At 37.5% G+C, this 15505-nt stretch overlaps 1 protein-coding gene across 27 annotated transcripts in view; it reads left to right on the top strand.

Annotated features, from left to right (window-relative positions):
* PLAGL1 (PLAG1 like zinc finger 1) overlaps positions 1-15505 on the top strand; it is a 66577-nt gene that overhangs the window by 18674 nt on the left and 32398 nt on the right. For 15 of the 27 annotated variants that reach the window (XM_008006788.3, XM_008006790.3, XM_008006773.3 and 12 more), the window contains one exon: positions 4600-4639. The exons of 8 other annotated variants lie outside the window; for them this stretch is intronic. The gene's annotated coding sequence lies outside the window, so the exon portion shown is untranslated. Of the gene's footprint in view, positions 1-4599; positions 4648-15505 lie in introns of all 27 variants that reach the window. 4 more of the 27 variants (XM_073022543.1, XM_008006776.3, XM_038000771.2 and 1 more) reach the window with 1 other exon arrangement.

Raw genomic sequence — 15505 nt, 5'->3', positions numbered from 1 at the left:
TTAACAGAGAGATGTTATATGTAAGTATTAGGAGTGGGGAAGGCAATTGGAAGATAGGAGAGAAGGTGTGAAATGAAATGACCAAAGATTAGGGAAATGTTGCATAATTGTTGGGCAGTCTCTAGAACCCAAGTGAATCTGAGTTGGCAGAGTTAGAGTGCATGTATGTTTACCCATGGATACATATATGGAGACAGAAAGAGAGATGGATTACAAAGAACTAACCCTGATGATTATGGAGGCTGAGAAATCCCACAGTCAACTGTCTGCAAGCTGGAGACTCGGGAAAGCTGGTGGTGTGATTCTGGTCCGAGTCTGAATGCCTGTGAAGCTGAGGAGCCAGGGGTGTAAATCCCAGTCCAAGGACAGGAGGAGACTGATGTCCCAGCTCAAGCAGGCAGGAAGAAAAGGGGGTGCCTTCCTCCTCTTCCACCTTTTTGTTCAATTTGGGCCCTCAATGCATTAGATGATGCCAGCCCATATTGGGGAGGGTGGTATGCTCCCAGCTCCACCAACACAAGTGCTGATTTCATCCAGAAATACCTGCATGGGCACAGCCGGAAATAATGTTTAACCTGGCACCTGTGGCACAGTCACATTGACACAATTCACTGTCATATAACACTCTCCAGCGATGAGAACTCATCTCTGAATCCTCCGTGCATTTCTACTGTAGTAGCCTTCCCACTCTATTGTTTCTGTGCATTTTAATGTCCCCTGGGGGTACCCTCAGTCACACTGAGCTGACTATCTGGGCTTTCCAAGTTATACCTGAGGTATGCATTATTATTTGGTTAGTGCTGTGATAGGTTTTGAGTGGTCTACTCTGAATTTTTCCCCCTCTGTTATTTTTGGTGTGAGATTTTGCAGATCATGAGTTATTTCAAACATACCAGACCTGTCTTCATGTCTATGTAAGGGCATTGCAATGAACTGAATGTGTGTATCCCCTCAGAAGCCATGAGTTGAAACCCTAATTCTAATGAAATGGTATTTGAAGGTGGGGACTCAGGGATGAAATTAGGCCATAAAGGTGGAGCCCTCAGAAATGGGATTAGTGCCTTTATAAGAAGAGGGCAGAGAACTAGCTGGCTTTTCTTCCCACCTTGTGAAGATAGGAGAGTCAGCAGTAGACAGTTGGAGGAGGTTCATCACCAGAACCTGCCCATGCTGGCACCATGATCTCAGACTTCTCCCCTCCAGAACTGTGAGAAATAAATGTTTTGTCAGCCATCCAGTCTATGGCACTTTGTTATTGCAGCCTGAACTGACCAAGACAGGCATGGTCAGTTTTTAGAATTTTCAAATGCTTTCATGTAAGACGATAAAGGATATCATCTTCCTGGTAGATAAATGCAATTCAAAGGAAAGTGCCCACAGTAGCCCCTGATGCCAGGTCTTGCCTTTCAGGGAAGATCTTGGTTTCCTCCTTCAGAACCTCTGATGAAGTGGAGCAAACCTGCCATTAACTCTGCTGTGATTGTGGTCATCACTGCCAAGGGCATTTATGGGATGTTCGTGCATGGCTATTCTTTGTAAACTAAGTTATACAGATATAGTCTGTATCCTGTAAGAATTTAACAACTTAAAAACAGTGACATAAACATAAATGTTATAGCTGAGGTGATAGACAAACTTGGAAATTTTAGTTAATCTTGTAGGATGTTCCAGAATGATGAACCACTGAGGAACCATGCACATCACACCATCAGGTGACTGTGTTTAGCAGCAGAGAAGAGTGATGTTAGTTAGGCATAATCATTATTATTTACCAAGACTTCCTGGGCAAACATCACTGGGAATGGAAAAGTGTTTCTCAGTTTTTATCTTATATGTATGGGAAAAGCTTAGCAGACAAGATAGAAAGCTTATTCTAAATAAACAACATACTTTTAGAAAGATATGAGAAACAAGTCGTGTTCAACTTAAAGGGTACTTTGTGTACGTGTCTCCCTGGGAAAAGAATTGGAGATAAATGTAGCTCGTGGAGGAATTCTGATTTTTCTTCATTCTTAGAACCTTGATATCTATTTTTTCCCATGTTTTAGACATAGAGTTTTCAGAGAAAATTAAGGTTACCATCTGACTTGTATTTACTCAAGAAGAACAGGACACAGTGTTTTCTTGAAATAATAATGCTTATAGAAGTCTTAACTTCAGGAGACATTGAAAAGAGAGCTGTATCCAATGTCCCCTGAGTCTGTCACGCTGGCCCAGCCACAGACAGCTGGCTTCTTGGTGAAGAAGGGCAAACAGGTTGGTGTCTGAAAAGGAGGAGAGGGTTTCCTTCACCCTGATCCTTTGCTTACCCACCTTTAAGAAAATGTGAGTTTTTACTTTGGGAGGTCAAGGTGGGAGGATCACTTGGGCCCAGGAGTTCAAGACTGGTCTGGGCAATATAGTGAGACCTTGTCTCTACCAAAAAAAACGTTAGCCGGGTGTGGTATCACATGCCTATAGTCCCAGCTACTTGGGAGGCTGAGGTGTGAGGATCAATTAAGCCCCGGAGATCAAGGTTGCAGTGAGCCTTGATCACGTCACCACACTTCAGTCTGCGTGACAGAGACCCTGTCTCAAAAAATTAATAAATAAAAGCCTTAAGTAACTGGGGGAGATTATAAAACTAGTTAAAACCAATTAACAGTGATTTCTAGAAATCTCATAACGTGTAAGCATTTTAATTTAAAGGTTTTTTTCTTTTTAGCTACCCTTTTAACTGAAAATGTTTTTAATATATTTCAGTGTTAATGAAGTAATGAATTAACTTCCCTCCCAGAAAGTCGAGACTAATAGCATGTTATCTTCATGTGGAAGATGAACTTCAGAGCTCCATTTCCCTAGTTCCTATGTATAACTCAGTTATATGCACACCAAACCATGCTAATAATGCATTCTCCTCCCCGGCTGCCTCTTGAACTTAGATCATCCAGGAGATGTCTGTAAAATTAGCACTGTAAAGAAAGCCTCACCAGGGTATTTGGTGCAGCATATCAATGGCTTATTGAGTAGGCACCTTTTAAGTACTGTTGAATGATAGGTAAAACTGTCACAGCTATGCATAAACGTGCTGTGTAGTTTCACAGAAGAGAATATCTACTAGTCCTCAGTAATAATGCTATATTATTAAGCAAATAAACCTACAGAAAGTTTGTCACAATAGGTGTCTGTTAAATTACTATAACCTGAACATTATCTTTGGGGTTTTAGATGTCTCTATTGGCCAAAGAGCCTAATTTTGAAGCTTTTATCTGTTCAAAAATTTCAGTTCTCTCATCATCTCTGCTCAATTGAATATGTCTTTTTCAAGAGTAATCTTGGCTATGTATAAACTGCTGCCTGACAGTCCCCAACGAATGTTAAGACTATCTGTTCAGGGCTGGTGAACAGTTTGTTGCCATAATATAAAATCTTTTCTGCATGTCCCAACCTTTGTCTTTGGCAATTTCCTATCATTTTGTATTTGAATAAAATACCTCTTCCATTTTACACATCATTGTTTTGGACATTTTCGTTGTTGAATTCCGTTATGTTAAAGTGAAGCTTACCAATAATCGGGTGATTTATTTGTCATAGCAATGAATGGTTACACCAAAACATCTTGACTTTATCATGGTTTCCTTGAGGGATGGTAGAGTCTGGGTGCCCAGAGTCTGGTCCCAGTTTCCAGGATTTGCCACTTGCTAGTTATTTGACTTTAGGCAACTTGTAAACCTCTTGGTGCCTCAGTTTTCTCCTGGGCCAAACAGGGTCAATGTGCATACATCAAAGGCTTGGTATATGGAATATATGTATATACACACACACATACATACACATACATACATATATAATATGTAGCTTGGCCCACAGTAAGCACTCAGAGTTTCTCGTTAGTAATATATTGAAAATATGGAATCTGTGAGTGCAGACAACACCTCTGGCTCCCTTACTTTTTGCGTTTTGATTTTTGAAATGAGTGATCTATGCCATGCTAACAATGAGAAAGACTTCTCTCTGGAGAATTTATTCCTTAAACTAAAACTTTAATGCAGAAAACTAAAAGTATTCATTCAAGATTTGACATATAACTAGGAAGTAGTAGTAGTAGTAGTAGTAGTAGTAGTAGTAGTAGTAGTAGTAGTAGTGGTAGTAGTAGTAGACAACATTCAGCTAGGGACAAGGAGTGAAATACTTTTTGTAAATGGCTGTTATTATTTTAGTGTTAAAAATAGATGTGCAGTGGGTCAGGGGCAGAAAGGGATTGTGGCAAAGGAGGTGGTATGTGTTTGTCAAAGGGCAACATGATGGATCCTTGTGATGGAACTGTTCGATATTTTGACTAGTGGTAGATATGTGAGCCTACACATGTGCTCAAACTGTATAAAACACACACACACTAATACAATTAAATGGGAAATTGCAATAGACTAGTAGATGGTATTGGTATAAACATGCCGGTTGTAATATTGTACTGTTGTTTTGTGAAATGTTACTATTGTGGGAAACTGAGTGAAGGCTCTTTTAAAACTGCGTATGAACATACAATGATCTCAAAATTATAATTAACAAATGCATATGCAAATATTATATAAAACTAGTAATTTTTATTTTTGTTTTCAGATTGTTCCTGCCTGATTCATAAACATCGTGATTGGCTTTTGTAAGCTGGTATTTCAATTTTTTTTATCCTCTTCCCCCAATACCTTCTCTTCTCTAATAACTTGATAATGGTTTTTTAGAGCTCCTAGAGCAAAAATTGGAGCAAAACTTTTTTGTTATTTGGTTCTTACATTATTTTAAAGTCTGTCTCACTTTTTCTGGTCCTCTTAGATGGTAGTTATTTTGATAGTGATTTTTGAAGTACATGTCTTGGCCTGGGGCATTTGTTTCCTTATAGTGACTTCTTATCAGATTTATGGTTAGTGGGAGCAAAGGGCAGAACTGAGGTTGTATATAGATGCAGACATCCTGTTGGGCATTAGTCTTCCTCCAAAACATATTTATGTATCTTTGTTTTTAAATAGTCTATGAAGTGTCATTTTTATGGAGGAGAATTGAAATATACTAAACCAATTTTAAATACATCTTTGAGAATTTATTTTCTGAGATGGTTTTGTTTTTCATCATGTTAGCAGGCAAGAAGAATATTGTTACAAAGTAACTTAACAAAGATTTGCATTCTCTGACAGATTCTAAGTCTGTATCTTGAATCTTGTTCTAGCAGGTTCTGTTTCACCTCTTTTGAAGTCACCAAGAAGACACACACCTCTAATACAGCCTTCCCAATAGTACCTACCTTGGTATACTCATTCCTTAGGATGTTAACTGATATTATACAGAAAATGAGCCTATGGTCATTTAAATTTGTGGAAAAAGCTGAGTTAAAATCAAATTAGACTTGTTTATTTCCAACAAGTGATTATCAATGGCCTTTGGTCTGTGGTGTTTCTCAAACATATTTCACCATACAACCCCTACCTCACCAAATATACCATCGAACTGGTGTTCCATGGAAAAGTTTGAGAAATTTTGCTTTAGAATTTAGAAAACTGATTTAAATGACAGAATTAATTGTACATTTTTCAGAATGATAGCGAAAGAAAAGAAGGACATTTGAACAGAATGCAAGTTGGACCATAAAAGGACAGTTGGATTAGCTTAAAACAGCTGACTTGGAGTAAGGCCTAAGTCATTATTATAAATATAGTTATAAGACAACATAAAAATTTAAAATCTGGAAATTAAAATACATCATTGTTCATTATTCCTTGAAGATTCAGGATCCGTGCTTCCCTGTAAGACTAATGTGTCCTAATTCTTGGTGATTTTCAGGCTTTGTAGAGTCCTAACATTCTGGCTTCTCAGTTTCTTGATTTCCTCTCCTTCAATGACCTTGTCTTCCAAACTACATTAGCAGCTTCCACCCATAGTCATACTGTGGGCCTAGTCATTAAGAACTGCTCTCACTCCATGATCTTGAGTCCCAGCGCCCCATTCTCCATCTGTCTTCCCACTCCAACACATTTTTAACTCCATCTAGACATACAACTTTTACACTGCAGCACACTTCCTTCATATCTCACATCCTCCCTTATTCAATGTCAATAGCCTACCCTCTCATTAAAATCACACATCCACTCATCTTCTCTGTCCCTCCCCTTTGCTTCGTTGTACTTAGCCATCTATATCCAGGTGCTTTGGTCTGCTGATTCCATGCACGCAGCAGGGCAGCTGAACATAGTTGGAGAAAGATACTCAGCCATGGTCAATTTAAAGCTTACCCTTATATTCTTAGTCCCATCTCCTCTCACCTGCTCAAGGATATAACTACAGTAGTTGTCCTTTCTCTCTCCTGCATCATGCATTCCCGCCTCCTTGCTTTACTTAAAAAAAAAATTTAACTACCATTCCTCTCTAATTACTGCTCCATTTAATGTCCCTGCTTCCTTTTACACAATTTCTCAGTTCTTTCTGGGCATTCCACCAAAGTTCTCAAGTGTCACCAACGACCCTCATATTGCAAACCCAACCATTAATTCTCAGTCCTTATCTTCCTTGACCTGTCAGAAGCACTAACCCCATTGATCATGCTGCTCTGTGAAGTATGTTCTTCCCTTGTCTTCTGAGTCTCCACACTTTCCCAACTGCTTTCCTATTGCATGTGACTAATCTTATCTTTCTTGCAGATACTTCCTCATTGTCCTGACCTCAAACATTGGCTGTCCCAGGGCACAGTCTCTGTACTTGTCCTCTGTTGATTCTCACTCCCTAGCTGTTCCCATTCATTTTCATGGCTTTAAATACATATATGCTGGCAGCTACCAAATTGTCTCCAGTGTGGACTTCTTCTCTAAACTCAGATTGAAATATCCAATTGCTGGATGTCTGATAGGCATATCAAACCTAATGTGTCTACACCTGAGCTCCTGAGTTCTTCTCTATTCCCAACCAAACTTCCTTCATGCTAAGTAGCCATTTACCTAGATGAGGAAGACTTTTCTTCCGATTGCACAGGCCACGTGCTTTTGCAGCATCCTCATTTCGTCTGTCTCACCCTCTACACAACCAGCTGTCAGGAGATACTGTCAGCCCCGCCTAAATCCAGAAGGTGGCCACTTCTCCCCACCTCTTCTGCTACTGCACTGGTACACACCTTCATCATCTCTTTATAACAGTAGCTTTCTAACTGGTCTCCTTGGTTTCATACTTTCTCCCCTAGAATTCACTCTCCACACAACAGCCTTATAAATGATTTAAAACTGTTAAGTCTGATCATGTTACTTTCCTGCTCCAGTGTCTCCAGTCCCTCCCGTCTCACTTACAGAGGCTTATCAGCTCCTGTGTGCTATGGGTCCCATTACCTTTGGCCTAATCTTTTACCGCTTCCCTTCACTGACTGCTTTAGCCATACCAGTTTTCTTGTTTCTGCGTCAGTTTTGCAGTTATTGTACCCAGAAATAGCCACATGACTTACATCCTTACCTCCTTCAGATCTTCACTAAATTGTCATCTTCTCACCCATGCCTTTTTCCCTGACCAGCCTGTTTTAAATTGACACTGTTTTCCCTGCCAAATATCTTAGCACTTCCTGTCTCTTCATTACTTTTATTTTTTTAATCACCATCTGATACATATCTTACTTGAGCTTTGTTATGGGATACAGTTAAGCTACTAGAAACAATTAATTCAAAGATAAGCTTAATTCATAGGTATGTTTCACAAGGGTAGGAATTTTTGCGTGTTTTGTTCACAGTGGTGAATCCCCAGCACCTAGAACAATGCCAGGAAAAACAACCACTCAATAAATACTGGTTCAATGAAAAGATAAATCTTAAAAACCAAGTTTTACTGTAATATGTAGTCCGTGATATATATCCCACAATATACATCCCACAAAGATAGGAAAGTGGGATTGGGGTAAAGGGATGCTATACTAGTTACTGACTTTGCTTATTACACCCTTCTCTAGTTGCTGACTGACCATAGAATTGGGTAAATGGCTTGAGCTGGGACAGTTTATTGTAACTATAAAGCACTAAGGCAAATATAAAGAATTGGAACTTCGTACTGAGAGGACTTCTGCTTCCAGCCATCTTGCAATAACAGGAACTGGAGTTATTCTGTCGCCTAAAATAGCCTAACAAACAGACACACACAAAAAGCCCATAAAATATATGAAACAAAGGCATTCTGACATTGGACAAGTGGCACAAGACAGTGAACCCTGAGAGAAGGAAAAAACAAATGATTTGCCCCAGGCTGCAATGCAGGAAAGCAGAACCCAAACACAGCTTATCCTAGGTTGAGATGATAGAGTTAGGAATTCTGGGAGGCTGAGGCAGCTAGAATTTGAAGGACAGAGTACCAGAGAAGAGAGAGTTGGTTACACAGAGAGTGAGCTCCAGAGATCTTCAGAGGGCTCTCCTGTAGGCTTTGGCCGAGTGCTGATTAGTGCATATGCGTAAGAGAACTACCCATGGATGAGGAAAGAGCCACTGGGAAGAAAAAAGTAGCTCATGTAGGCCAGGGAAGAGTGTGCCCCTTCCTACCCTCCCACCATTCATAGTGGAAAAACCTTGTATATAAGTGGGATTAGATGTAGTACTCAGAAGACTAATGCTTCCGCGATGAGGCAAAATTAGCCCTAGACTAGTCTAATCTGATCCTGCCTAAAAAATCTTAAAAGTAAGCCGTTTAAGACAGGTCATAAAACTGTTTTGTAAAGGGCCAGATGGAAAATAGTTTAGGATATGTGGGCCATGTGGTCTCTGTTGTAACTACTCACTTCTGCCCTTCTACTGTTAAAACAGCCATAAACAATTTGTAAGCAAATGTATTTACATGTATCAGAATGTATTCCAATAAAATTTTATTTATAGAAATAGGCAGTGGGCCAGATTTGGCCTGTGGGCCTAGTTTGCAGACACTTGGTTTGAAGGATCAAATTGTTTCAAGTAGCTTAACTGTATCCCAGAACAAAGCTCAAGGATATTTAAGGAAATACAAAATATCCAGCACCCATTAATAAAGTATGCAATATGTAGCATTCAATCAGAATTTACCGACATGCAGAGAACCAGGAAAATTCAATAGTGAAGAGAAAACTCAATAGAAATAGACCCAGAATTGACAGACATCTAATAAGTGGAGATACTAAAATAAATTAAATAGATTTAATAAGAATATTCAAATAGTTATTGTTACTATGTTCCATATACTCAAGATGGTAGTGGAAAGCATACGGTTGTTAAGAAAAGATGGAAGCTATAAAAAGACCTAAATTGAACTTCTAGACTTCTAGAGATAACACCTGAGGTGAAAAATACACTGGATAGGATTAAAATCCTAAAATACACTGGATAGCAATTAAAATTATACCAAATGAGATACTGAATGGAAAAAAAAAACTAGAAAAAATTGAATAGCACATCAGTGAGCTGTGGGACAACTTGAAATGACCAAATATGTATGTAACTGGAGTCCCCAAAGGAGGGAGAGGACAGAAAATAAAGATATAATGGCTGAAGACTTGCCAAATTTGATGAAAACAATAAATCCACAAATTAAGTTAAATAAATATCAAGCAAACACAAAAATATGAAGAAAACTACACCAAGGGACACAGTAATCAAATAGTTTAAAACCAGTAGTAAAGACAGATTTTAAAGCAGAGAAAAAAGACTATACATTCAGAGGAGCAAGCATGACAGAAGGCTTCCTGTCAGAAGGAATGTAATCCAGAAAACAGTGGAAAACATCTTCCAAGTACCGAAAGCTAAAACTGTTCATCTAGAAATCTAGAGTTGTGACAACATATTTTTAAAAAGGTGAAACATGCAAGCACTTTCTTTGGTAGGAAAATAACAGGTGAAATAAAGACTTTTTCAGATGTACTAAAACTGAAAGAATTAATCACCAGTAGACCCACAGTGTAAGAAATACTAAAGAAAATCTTTTTTTAAAAAACTCTCACATTTATTATCAATTGATTTAATAAAGAAGGAAAATAATGCCAGGTAGCAGTAAAGAGCTCCAGAAATGGCAACCACCTAGGTAAATACATATGATGATTATTATTATTTTTAAAAAGATGATTTAAACAAAAATAGTAGCAAATGGCATGTATAACATATAAAAGCAAAAGGTACAACAATAATTGCACAAAGTCCAGGCGAGGAACAAGATAAAGTTTTTGTACTCTACATGAGCTGGTATAATATCCCTTGAAAGTACACCATGGTAAATTAAAGATATAACTATAAACTCTACAGCAACCACTAAGATATCAAAACATAGTTATAAGCCAAAGAAGATAAAATTAGAGAAAGATAATCAATTCAAAAGAAGAAAGAAAAGGAACAAAGAATAATTGAGACTATTAGACAACAAATAACAAGATGGTACATTTCAGCCTAATCACATCAGTAAGCACATTAAGTAAGCATAAATGGTCTAACTATCATAATTAAAAGGCAAAGAATGTCAGATTTAATACACACATTGGCCAGTCCGAAGGTAGTGTGTTATCTCAATTGATTGTTCACAGTCAGATTTAATACATATAAAACCCCCTGAGAACTAACTCTATGCTGCCTACAGAAAAATGCACTTCATATGTAAAGACACAAATAGATTATAAGCTAAAGGATGAAAAAAATTTCATTTTTAGTACTAATTTTTTAAAACTGCAGTGACTATATTCATATTAAACATAGTAGAAATTAGAACAAAGAATATTACCAGGATAAATAGGGTTATTTCATAATGATAAAGTGGTGAATTCATCAAGAAGAAATGATCTTAAATGTTTATGCACCTAGTAAAATAATTTCAGTATACATGGGAAGAAATAGACAAATTCACAATTATGGTCAGATTTCAGCACCCTTCCTTCAATAGATAATAGAGCAAGTAGTTGGAAAACCAGTAAGGCTATAGAAGGCTTGAACAACACTATCAACCACATTGACTTAATTGGCATTTACAGAACACTACTCAACAGCAAACTGCACATTTTTTTCAAGCATAGCCAGAACACTTATCAAGATAGACCATATTCTGGGTGGGAAAATAATTCAATTAATTTTAAAGGATTTAAATCATACAAAGAGTGTTCACTGACCATAATGGAATTTAATTAGAAAGGAATCTGGAAAAATATCTTGTACCTGAACATCACACTTCCAAATAACCTAGGGACACATCCTGAGACATTAAAAACATCGTAACAAATTTAAAAGAATAGAAACCATACAAAATACCTTCTCAGACTACAGAATTAAACTAGAAGTTAATATCGGAAAAAGTGCTGGAAATTTTCCAAATATTTGGAAATTAAACAGTGTACTTCCAAATAACCCATGGATCAAAGAAAAATCTCAAGAAAAAATGTTTAAATATTTTAAGTTAACTGAAAATGAAAATACAGTTTATGAAAGCATATGGGATACAGCTAAAACAGTGCTTCAGAATTTGCAGCATTAAATGATGTATTAGAAAAGAAAAAGAACCTAAAATCAGTAACTTCAGTTTCCACCTTTGGAAACTAGAAAAAGAAGAACAAATTAAACCTGCAGTGAGCAGAAGAAGGTAAATACTGAAAATTAGAGCAGAAATCAACGAAGTTGAAAACAGGAAAACAATGGAGAAAATCAACAAAATAAAAAGCTGATTCTTTGAAATGATCAGTAAAATGACAAATCTCTAGCCAGGCAACCAAAGAAAAAAAGAGTACACAAATTACCAATATTAGGAATGAAACAGGTGTTATTCTGCTAATCCCGTGGATAAAATACAGGATTAGTAAGAGAAGAGTATAAATAAGCTCTCACCCACATATTTGATAAATTAGATAAAATAGACTAGTTCCTTGAAATACACATATAAACTAAAACACCTTCTAGACAGCAGACCCAGATGGTTGTACTGGTGAACTCTACCAGCCAACAAGTGTGACACAAATGAAATCAATCAGCACCATAAAGAAATGAGCTGGCTGGGTGCAGTGGCTCATGCCTGTAACCCCAGCACGTTGGGAGGCCGAGACAGGTGGATCACTGAAAGTTGGGAGTTCGAGATCAGCCTGGCCAACATGGTGAAACTGTGTCTCTACTAAAAATACAAAAATTAGTCTGGCATGGTGGTGGGCACCTGTAATCTCAGGTATACAGACTATACCTGTAGTCCCAGCTACTCGGGAGGCTGAGGTGGAGAATTGCTTGAACCTGGGAGCTGGAGGTTGCAGTGAGCCGAGATTGCCCCACTGCACCCCAGCCTGGGTGACTGAGCCAGATTCTGTCTCAGAAAGCAAAAGAAAAAAGAAAAAGAAAAATGAGCTATCAAGCCATGAAAAGGCATGGAAGAAAATTAAATGTATATTACTAAAGTAAAAGAAGCCAGTCTCAAAAGGCTGCATACTATATAATTTCAACTATAGGACATTTTAAAAAATGCAGAATTAGACAGGAAAAAGATCAGCAAAACTTCTCTGTATGATGTTATAATGATGGAGAACTGTCATAAACTTTTTCAAACCCATAGAATATACAACACCAAGAGTGACCTCTAAACCATGGATTCTGGGTGATAATGATGTGTCAATGGAGGTTTATCAGTTGTAACAAATGTACCACTCTAGTGGGGGATGTCGATAATGGAGGAGGCTAAGTGTGTTGGGAGGGAAGGGAGTATATGCGAAATTCCTGTAACAGGCTCAATTTTGCTGTGAACATAAACTTCTCTAAAAAGTAGCCTATTTTTTAAAAAATCAAAAAGGAAATTAGAAAATATTTTGAACTGAATGAAAATGAAACCAAATTTTCAAGTGACTAAGATGCAACTTACAGCAAGGCTCAGAGAGGAATTTGTAGCACTACATGCCTGTGTTCGAAAAGAAGAATGGTCTCAAATGAATAACTCCTCAGGGATTGTCATAATCATCTTCAAACGTCTGAATGTCTTTCACTAAAAAAATCTATTTCTTTCCTGTTGTGAGAGAAGATAGAATTAGGGGTGGTTACCTACAAAAAGGAACTTGGCTCTTAGGACAGAAAGAGTTGTCATACTTCACTAACTCTGGGCTGAGTTTCTTTAGCTAGACATAGTCCTTTAGAGTTCTTTTAAACTGTTTCTGATATAAACGGTAATAAAGAAAATATTCTAAAATGTTAACAGGAAGTAAATGGCACATTTCAAGTGATGTGTTGTATAGTAGGTAATGCAATATACAGAATGCAGTATACCTACTACTTATTACAGAACTGCTTGTACTTATTACAGAACAAGCAGTCATTTTAAAAGTCACAGAACTGTAGAATTAGAAGGTGCCTTACGTATTAATATTATTAAGACACACAATAGTGGCTTCAGCTCCTGGCCTCTTTAATATCAAGTCCTTGGATGAAATTTTTAAAAGGGGGTGAGGGCATCCATTTAAGTTTTCAAATGAACAAAAAGCTGTATAAGGAGAACTAAATCACTGAATGAGATATTCAGAATTCACCAAAACAAACCAAAAAAAGAAATCTCAGGCTCAAGGGCGACCAGGAATATTCCAGAAGTACGTCTGTACTAGATAAAAGGTTGGATAAATGTCACCTTCTCTGCAAAACCTTTTCTGGTTCTCCCAGTCTTAGTGGCCTCTGTCTTCCCACAGTATTCTGTACACCCTGTACTGTGACATCTCTATGCCACCACCCAGTAATAGGGTGTCATGAAAAATGAGCCAAGGAATAAAAAATAAGGTTTGCTGTTTACCACTGGCAGTCTTCTCTTGTGCTAGAAAATTAATCTGTTTTCTCTTAGTAATGTGAGGGTCAATGAAGTAAGATGTGTGTTAGTTCTTTAAAAACATGAAAGCACTGTCTACAGACAACAAATATCCCTGTGTGTATTTTTCTCTTCAAGTGGTAACAGTCTGTGAATATCTTCCTGTTACCAATACATTTCTACTTGAAATGGCTAAGTGGCAAGAAGTAAAGCTGAATTGTGCAGAAAAACCACACTGCTGCTTTATAGTAGCAAGGATTTGCCTCAATTAGCCTTTTAAAACGACACTTCAATTAGTGTTTCTGTTTTGTATAGTAGTTTCTTTCTCTTTTATAATAGTTTGATCTTAGTTCATTAGTTGCCCCCCATAAAATCCTAGATTTGAAAGCTAAACTTTTAATGCACGGAATCATGCAATCTAGAGACTGGATGTTAAATTTTATGTCTTTTTCTTTAAAAGAAATTTTTCCTTTTAACAATCTTTACACTGTTTTGATTTTCAGCATTGATAATAGCTATAATTATTGATCTTTTGTTGTATGTCAACACTGTTTTAGGAGCTTTATATAAGTTATCTACTTTGATCCTCCACAAACCCTGTGAGGTTATTATTCCTCTTTTACAAATAGGGAAACTAAGGTTCCAAATATATTGTTGTTTAATTTATGAACTTATTACAAAGTGACACTAAAATTTAAATACAGATCTGACTCTGGAGTCCTTACTGTTAAGCAACTACCTCGTTGAATGGAAGTGGTACAATGCATTGGCCTCAAAAACCAGGATGACTTATTTAATATAGCCTTGGTAAGAGAACTTCAGTGAATAATTATATCCCCAGTACATGGTAGCTGGTATAATGGAAACAGCATGAGACTCAAAGATAGAATACTTGAATTTAAAGTTTTAACTGCTGATTATTAGTTCCATGACTTTGGCAAGTCAGTTTACCTGTCTTGAGCCTATTATCTCCTCATTCAAAAATAGATTAATAAAACCATCTCTCTCAGGTGGTTGAGGCGGAGATCCAGTGGATAACATTTCTCAGTGTTTCGTAAATGCTTTTGAAAGATACATAAATGAATTGATAAGTGGTTTTGGTCATTTGCCATAGACTTTCTTTCAGTAGTATTTTTCCTGAGTGCTTTACAAAAAACAATTTGATTTAGAGAAATGTAGCGAGTTTCCAGAGAATCTCTACTGAGTTACAGAGTGATCATTATATAAGGAAGTTCTACTCATAAGCCGGTTTCTTTGACGAGATACAACCATTTCTTTGAGGAATGGTTATTTCATTGGACTGCCAAAAAGAATTCTTCACAGATATTTCTGTCATCATTTTGGAAGAGTGGGAAGACAGAGGGGTTAAATGTGTCCCCTAGGCCCAAAGCAAGTCATTGCCAGAGTTAGCTTTAAGGTTCCTAATTAATTGTCACACCATTTTTGTCAAAGCTACCTTTCCTGTGCAGTTGAGAGTTCTGTATACGCAAAGTCCATTTCTGTCCTAATTTGAATATAAGGAATGTCTTTTCTCTTTGAGGGCTGTTCAGCTCTCTATACAAAATAGCATCTTTGACAGTTCAAGGTGAGTAATTGGTGAATAGATGGCCCTGGAGGTCACTGGTGACCTCCCCTCCACCCCACTACCGAGGTCAGTACTGACGCCTGTGGGCACGTGGGAAGGTTGTGTTCTGCCTCACCCAGTGGGTTCATGCCTTTCATTCCAATATTGTTTATTTTCTTTTTGGTTTCACAATTT

Source organism: Chlorocebus sabaeus, chromosome 13 (assembly GCF_047675955.1).
Source record: "Chlorocebus sabaeus isolate Y175 chromosome 13, mChlSab1.0.hap1, whole genome shotgun sequence".
Taxonomy (NCBI): Eukaryota; Metazoa; Chordata; class Mammalia; order Primates; family Cercopithecidae; genus Chlorocebus; species Chlorocebus sabaeus.
The sequence above is the reverse complement of the archived record's forward strand: the minus strand, read 5'-3'. Positions and strand labels throughout refer to the sequence as shown.